General features: G+C 42.8%; 1 protein-coding gene across 7 annotated transcripts in view; it reads right to left on the bottom strand.

The window, feature by feature from the left end:
• Positions 1–8,752, bottom strand: part of SPATA5 (spermatogenesis associated 5) — a 266,668-nt gene that overhangs the window by 13,312 nt on the left and 244,604 nt on the right. The gene's annotated exons all lie outside the window — the stretch shown is intronic.

The following is an 8,752-nucleotide window of genomic DNA, read 5'->3' as shown; positions in this document are numbered from 1 at the left end:
TAGTTTCTCTTTCTTCTGTTTGAAATTTTACTAGACATGGTACCTTTCAAAGGAATATATTAAATGTGAATTCCAATTTAACATTTGTAAGTACATGCTCCAAATGCAGCCACTTTCCAAAATATACTGATAGAGATCCTATCACTCTGGCAAAGACATGGCAGGACTGCACCTTTAACAAAAAAAATTCTGTAACAAAAAACGAGTTTGCACATGCTGGGACAGAATATTTTTAAACAACATTCTCTGCCAAGTACTAGTTTCACCTATATTTGTGGAACTTAACTATATGCATACACTTTAGTAAGAAACTAAGTTTCATTTGTGGTAAATTGTTTTTGGAATCATTTCTTTTTGCAAAAAGCTAATTTGGAGAAGCTGCCAATTCCCTCTAATTCCACTGCATATGATCTACAGTATGCATGCACTTAAGAGCACAGGAAGCTGTCTTATACCGAACCAAGGCCACTGGTCCATCTAGCTCAGTATTGTCTATATACTGACTGACAGCAGCTCTTCAAGGTTTCAGGCAGGAGCCTTTCCCAGCCCTACTTGGAGATGTCAGGGATTAAACCAGGGACCTTCTCATGCTCTACCATATGGAAAAATCTTTCTGTATGTGGGCTTATCATGTAAGACTTGATACTGCACTTGTAAGGCCTTGTTTGAAACACTATTTAACAGTGGCTGCCACAGTTCAAGAAGAACACTGACAAGTTCAAAGTGATTCACAGGAGAGCAGAAAAGATGACGGATGAGACGCCAAATCATATTTTGAAGTGCTAACAGGAAGTGCCGTTGAAGGAGGAGATGGGACTAGGGATTAAAGGAGCAGTTGGGATGGTAATAGACTGTTAAATAGAAACTGAGAGGCGGGTCGGATAAGTCGAGAGTGGTTCAAGGCTTTGTTAGAGCAAGTAGGTTTTGCAAAGTGGAGAGAGGACAATGCTGGCTCAAACGTCACAATAAATCTATGCATGGAGTGCCTTGTGTTTTCTAGCTTATTGTGTGCCCTGGCAAGTATCTGTTAATAGGTTCCCATCCCGACCTCCAGCTGAATTAGCCTGGATTTTCATGCTGGGAAGAGTCAGACCTAAGTGACTGCCTATTGTGCCACCCGCCCTCCCTTGTCGGACTTGGGCCTAAAGCTTTACTTGGCTTGCGCCTGCCATTTTTTTGGTTTTGTTTCTGGAAATCAAATCATCACTTCAGAATGCCTGTTGTGAAACAGCAGTTGCTAAGGCTAGTTTCTTCTTGCTCAGAGCCTAAGATAAAGACAACCTAATAGCCAGAAACACTGCCTCTGAGTATTATACGTTTGCTAGTTAATACAGTGAAATCTACCTTGCTTGGAAACATCCAGCAAACTGGAAGGTTTTTTCTACATCTTTGCAGCAGGCATACGCCAATCTCCATACATTGCAGCTGGGGATGATGGGCATTGTAGTCCAACAACAGCTGGAGAACCTCAGGTTGGCCACCTCAGTTTTATGCTTTAGGGTTTGTCTGACACACTTCCCATGTCAGCATGTTCGGTACTATTTAGCTGGGGATGCTTGAATGTCATGAACTAGCTTTCAATCAGGACATGGATTTGGCTCCATGCACCAAGACCAGTCTAATTTGTCAGGGAGGGCAGTGGGGTGGAACATTGAACAACTTAACAGAAACATTTATGTTTCACATTCAGCAGAAACTTTGCTTGGCCCAGATGGTAGGCACAAAATATGGCAACACTTTCAGCTGAATTAACATAGGTTTACAAAAATACAAATGATTTTTATGTACACTGAAGCTCAGTAAGGCCTGAAAGATTCTTAAAAGCTTGCATGCCTTCCCCAAAGACCAATTTACCTGGCCAAGACAGAGCTTGCATATTCTCCCCCAAGGCCTGTGCACAGGGCCAAACTAGTGCAATAGAATATTACTGTATTACTTGGACTACAGCCACACCGATTGCAGTTATCATGCACATGCCACTGATGTTGCTAACTTTGGGGGGACAGAGATGCACTCAGATTTATGAAGAAGAAGTGGCTGAGACCTATTTCCCTTTGCATTCCCTCCACCACCCGTACCCCAGCTTCTCAGAATTCAGAGGCAGGGAAAAGTGTATCCCTGTGGTTTCCTTTTCTCCATGTGAACAAGCATAGGGGACTCCTCTAAATGATGCCTATATCTGAAACGTACCAGGTGGTGAATCACACCGACTGTATCAGTTCAGCTCCTGCCTCTGTTCATAGACCAAGGGAGGAGAGCTGGTCTTGATCCCTCTGCTGTGCAAGGTCTGCCTTGGTTTGCATTTGGATGGGTGACTACATATGTGCATTGCTGTAAGATAGGGGCTGTGGTTCAGTGGCAGAGCATCTGCTTGCACAGAGAAGGTCCATTCCCTGGCCATTCCAGATAGGGCTGGGAGAGACGTCTGCCTGAAACCTTCGAGAGTCGCTGCCAGTCAGGGTAGACAATACTAAGGATGTGCAAAATGTTTCAACAGTGGAACATTTCAAACTCGAAACAAAACACCTTCTTTTAAAAAGGCCTGTTTCAATCTTCATAAAAGCTGAAAGCTGTTTCAAAGCTGTTTCAAAAAAGGAGCCAGCGTGGTATAGTGGTTAGAGTGCTGGACTAGGACCGGGGAGACCCGAGTTCAAAATCCCCATTCAGCCATAACACTTGCTGGGTGACTCTGGGCCAGTCACTTCTCTCTCAGCCTAACCTACTTCACAGGGCTGTTGTGAAGAGAAACCTAAGTGTGTAGTACACCGCTCTGGGCTCCTTGGAGGAAGAGTGGGATATAAAATGTAATAAATAAATAAATAAGCTCAGAACAAAACAACCCCGTTACGAGTTGAAACATTTCAACGTCTCAAGTGATGTTTTAGAGGCCTGTTTTCCCCTTGCTGATTGGTTTTCTGACACTGGCTTCTGATTGGCTTGTTATTTCCTTGCTTCTTGGTTGGCTGTGCCCCCATTGGCTGGAGGTAGGGAGGAGGGGAACACAAAAGGCGGGAATTTCAAAATGTATTCAAAGGGACTCGGAAGCAGAGAGAGCCCTTATAGTCTCTTGAAGAGGATACATCAGGAGAGGAGGAAGGAAGGAAGGTTTGATTTTGTGGTTTTCTTTTCTCAGCACTGAGTATAATATAGGTACTGCTATCTGGTTTTGCTGGATCTCAGATTGACAAAGGCAGAACCTGGGTGCCTTCCTTCCTTCCTTCCTTCCTTGAGTTGTGGTTTGGTCTGTTGGTGAGAAAGTGTTGTGGTGAGAAGTCGACAGTGGCAGCTCTCTTTGTGTTATTTCTTGGTGATTGCTGTGATGAGCTCTATGTCTCTCCTTGAGACTAACTTATGCTTCACTCACTGCTCTGGTCTGCATTGCAATCTGCATTATCAGGTGTACTCAGCCAACATGTGGCTGCAGTTGTTCTAGTTGAGTTTGTGGCTATGCTTGCTGCTAGGGGTGCTGCTGTGGCAGCTGTTGCAATGCTAGGAACGTAAGGAGTCATGATTGTGTGTGAGAGAACAACTTGTACCAATGATGTTACCGCAGCAAAGGTACTGCGGCTGCAGTGGATTCTGGGTCAGTGATTCTTTTTTGGCCATTTTTGGACTATGTTTGAAATGTGTGTTCTATGTTGGGAGGGACAGATTCCCTTTTACTGTGTACTTCTGCAGTGTTTTAAAAGGCCGGGATGAAGAATGCATTGCACTCTGTGAGTGCAGCTTGTTCTGGCCATAGGGAACAATGGGGAGACTCAAAACACCCCATTGTTCCTCATGGGTAGCTCCTAGGGACACCAAAGTGGGTTGTGTGGTAGGGCATGATGGGTGCTATCTACCACCCAACCCACAAAAGAAATGTGCAAATGGGTTATTTTAAATGAAACACAAAATTTGTTTTGTGCACATCGCTAGACAATACTGAATCAGAAGGACCAATGGTCTGACTCCGTATAAGGCAGCTTCCTAAGTTCCTAAAGACTCATATTTCCTTTTCAAGTTGTGTCCTTTTAACAGTCCAACATCTGTGGGGAACACCAAGCTGCTACAACATATGCAGAAGAAGCTAAAGAGAAAGCTTGTACATGTTTCAGAGCTTAAAACAAATGAAATAAAAAGGCATTTTATGTGTAAAGAGCAGGAACACATATATTATCATTAAAAAAGCAATAGAATTAAGATGCTGAAAAGTTATGGGAAGTGAACCATAAAACCACTCAGTAATGAGAAGGTCAAATTAAAAACTGAACTATCTACAAAAAAAACTATATATATATATATATATATATATATATATATATATATATATATATGCATGCAAGTCTTGGTTGGGGGAGAATGAGAATTTCAAAAGAAAACACAATCTCAGAAGGGACCCTGGGACAGTGAACAAACAGCACAGGCAGCTTCAAGTTGGCAAAGGTCCTGGAAGTATTTAAATATCCATTTATACTTGGTTTACCTGGATAGTGTATTAGTCTTTATGTTTTATACTATTTATAGACCCAGCTTGAGGCTGTTATAAAAACTGCCTATGTTGGGGAACATTTTATGTATCGGAAGGAAAAGTGAGGTGTCCAGCTGCGTTTCCAGATAGCTGGTAAGATTTAGGCAAGGTGACCTCATCAAAATTTTGAAATCCAACCTGGCCTCCAAAGATCTACTGGACATCTTAAAATTCACCCTATTTCAAAAAGTCTCCTGATTGATTGCTTTGGTGATTTAGTAATGTGGTATTTAATAATTACAGTCATTAGACATGCCAGCATCGTAATGATAGGTTTGCTGTTAAGCAGAGAGAGTCCTTTTAAGCTACGCAAAATACTGAGAAATCTAAAACTATACTTTGATCCCTAAAACAAATACAGTTTTTCTGTGTATCTTGTGTGCCTCATCTCCCTTCAACTTAACCACTGAAGTTCAGTTTGCGGTGAGTTAAGCACTAAGAACAGATTATCAAAAGTCAAAATTAGCCTTCTATTGTACTCAAATGAAATTTCAGAGAGAATGTTGCCCACCTAATATAGCATTTAAGAAAGTGTTTTACTTGGATGGCTGTATTCAGGATTAAGTATTAAACATATTGTGCGCATATGTACATTTCAGACACAGGTGCACACGTGCTTTATTGTGCTATCATTAATGTGAATAATTAAACTGAAAATTATACAGAACAATTTAGCAGGCTTTTCCTATTTTCTGTAAATGTGAAGTATAAGGGGCGAGGGAGAGAATCAACAAATACTGTTGGACCAGCACTTGTTACCTATTGCTTGCTATGCCATAGATATATTTTATTAAATAACAGCAGCAGCTTTGGGCACATCTGCTTGCTATGTGTCTATGAGATAGTTCAGACTATACATCCACCCCACCCATGGGTGAGTGTGCATGGCCTGCTCCCTCTCCCTACACAGCATTTCACTTTTCAGAATTGTGTAGATGGACAGTTCAGATTATTATCACACATAATCTAAATATTAATTCAATGTACTATCTACATGTGGAGGGATGGTTCAGATTAAACCAGTTGCCGCCCCTGCAACTGGAATAGCATGCAGGGTGAGGGAGTGAGGTCCATGCATTCATGTCCCTAATCACCTAGTGTATGTATCATGTGGAAGATTCCTACGGGATTCAATAGAGGCTTGTCTTTGACTCTGCCACGCATAGACATGTGCATAGGCAGCATGATGGAACACTGGAGGGATGAGAAGCCTCTGCTTGCCTCCCCTCAAGCCCTTCTCCTCCGATGCACCCTATTGCATGGATTTCCATTCCTCCAAATGACATGTTGTACTGGCTGCACATGACCTAAATATCGGTGGCACAAGGAGGGAAAACAGGGCTCCATTGTTGCTTCTGAGAATTCTGTGCTTGCAGACATACTGCAACTGCAGTACTTATGGATTTCACCTATAGTATTTGTATTCTGACACTTTCCAAGTTTGCAGACACTTAGGGCACAACTAGACAAGATGTCATGAGAGTTGTGGTTGGATTTCCTACAATTTTTCTACAAGTTCAAAGCAGCTGCAGGGAGCTAGAACGGGGGTGGGTGGGAGAGAGAAACTGAGCAAATGACACACACAGGAGGGTTAATTCCTTCCCCCATTACCATGATTCAATTAGTAACTGCTTTTAAGTTTGTTTTTTAAGAGAGAACATGGGAGATCCAATCATGGATCCTTATTTCTTATACTAATTGAAACTTACATGGAGATATACCAAAACTGGCAGGTGGTGAAAAAAAGGGCCCCTCTAAACTTTGAAGAACATCCTTTCACAAAATACCTGAAGGGATATGCTCACTTACAATTCAGTTGAGAGAGATGTTTTCATGGTGGCCTAGAGGCCATGTAGTGACAGAGAATGAGACGCCCACCTTATCCTGTTCTTGTCCTTGCCATATCATGAACAAAATTTTGAGGCTCTACGGCCACCTTTTCTAGCTGAAGCACAACTGAGGCAAAAAGCTCTTGAGGATGACAACATTCTCTATTTTAAGATCTTCAGAGGATCATGAAAAAAGATTCCACAGGAATCTATGAAGTTAACAAATATAGTGCTAGGCAATTTTCTAGATTTCCAAAGTGTACTCATTCCCACTTGCCACAGACTATTTTGAATAGTCACAGCATGTATGTCCTTCTCTAGGCAATTCATTGAAGTTGCCAGGCAAAGGCAATCATCCAAAGCACTTTCGGGAAAGAAGAAGAGCAGGGAGATTGCAAGCCAAAATCTTCAATTTGCCAGATTTTCTGATACTCTCTTTAAGAGCTGGAACTGACTGCTTTTCAGCAGAGTGTTATTCTTAAGCATGTTACCAGAAATGACCAGTGACATGTAGTTCAGCCACAAGTTTGTATGAAGTGGTGAGAAGCACAGCACCTTTCCAAAATGTAGATTGTGGAATGACATAGGCAGCTCACAGCCCAGCTCAGAGAGAGAAAATATATAGCTAAACAAAGAGGGGGAATACTTAAAAGTATACAAAGAGGAAGACAACAGGTCTTGTGGTAGCAATCATGACTTGTCCCCTTAGCTAAGCAGGGTCCACCCTGGTTGTATATGAAAGGAGACTAGAAGTGTGAGCTCTGTAAGATATTCCACTTAGGGGATGGAGCTGCTCTGGGAAGAGCAGAAGGTTCCAAGTTCCCTCCCTGGCATCTCCAAAATAGGGCTGAGAGAGATTCCTGCCTGCAACCTTGGAGAAGTCGCTGCCAGTCTGTGAAGACAATACTGAGCTAGATAGACCAATGGACTCAGACTCAGTATATGGCAGCTTCCTATGTTCCCAGGTAGGAGAGCAGTGAAATGCTACCATTTTAGTGGGACCAACAATTACATGTGTGTATTCTTTGCACAAGACTTAGCAGTGAATCCTAACGATGACATGGTTATTAATAGCAGAATGAAAAAACTAAAAGCTCTTGAAAACAATATGCATCTGGATTCTGAAAACTGGTGCATTCATGCACGGCTTTGTTAAGAACATACTCTGTTTATCTTTAAGTTTCACTCCCCTACCTTGTCCAACATATACAAGTCAGACAGAAATAATACCAGTATCTTTCCAAGATTGTATAGCTTTTGTGCTATTTTTGTGTGAAAGAGACTTGACATCTTTGAAAGGATCAAGAAGATCAAGCTTCAGAGTTTCTGTTTGGCTTGCTTCACACAACAGTCCTGTATTTACATAGATAGGAATTTTCAAGTTGGGTACAAAAAACCAAGGGCTTCTCTGTATTATGGGTTTTATGAGGCAAGGAGAGGGCAGCTGGTCCTGTGGTAGCAAGCATGACTTGTCCCCTTAGCTAAGCAGGGTCCACCCTGATTGCATAAGAATGGGAGACTAGAGGTGTGAACACTGTAAGATATTCCCCTCAGAGGATGGAGCTGCCGCTCTGGGAAGAGCAGAAGGTTTCAAGTTCCCTCCCTGGCTTCTTCAAGATAAGGCTGGGAGAGAGTCCTGCCTGCAACCTTGGAGAAGCTGTTGCCAGTCTGTGAAGACAATACTGAGCTAGATAGACCAATGGTCTGACTCAGTATATGGCAACTTCCTGTGTTCCTAAGGAAACACTAAGGAAACAACTTGGACGACGGCTAGAACGACGCTGGAGGAAGAGTCGTGCCGAATCTGATCGAACACGGGCTAGAGCTCATTTTAGGGACTACTCCGTGGTGGTGGGGGCAGCGAAGAAATGTTTTTTCTCTGCCTCCATTGCATCTGCTCAGTGCTGCTTCATGTGGTAAAAACATTGCTCCACACATCCTCCCAGACAATGGGGGAGGAATCATCTACAGCTCATTGTGATCAGTTTGCTTGCCACATTGCAGATAAAGTCTCTCACATCCGTGCTGACCTGGACTCCAGAGTTTTGGCAGTTCTGGCAGATGTGCCTTTGGTACCATCTGGTCCAGTTCTGTTGGATTCTTTTCAGTTAGTGTGGCCTGAGGATGTGGACAAGATCCTGTGAAGTGTGCGGGCGACATCGTGCGCTCTTGACCCTTGCCCTTCATGGCTAATAAAAGCTGCCAGGAAGGGTACAGGCAGATGGTTGGAGTTGATCATTAATGCTTCATTAAGGGAGGGCAGGATGCCATCGTGCCTCAAGGAGGCGGTGGTAAGACCACTATTAAAAAAGCCCTCCCTTGATCCTTCCAACTTGGACAACTATAGACCTGTATCTAACCTTCCCTTTTTGGGCAAGGTGATAGAGTGTGTGGTGGCGTCCCAGTTGCAGAG

The sequence above is a fragment of the Hemicordylus capensis genome, chromosome 5, assembly GCF_027244095.1.
Source record: "Hemicordylus capensis ecotype Gifberg chromosome 5, rHemCap1.1.pri, whole genome shotgun sequence".
Classification (NCBI taxonomy): Eukaryota; Metazoa; Chordata; class Lepidosauria; order Squamata; family Cordylidae; genus Hemicordylus; species Hemicordylus capensis.
This window is presented reverse-complemented; position numbering and strand designations above follow the sequence as displayed.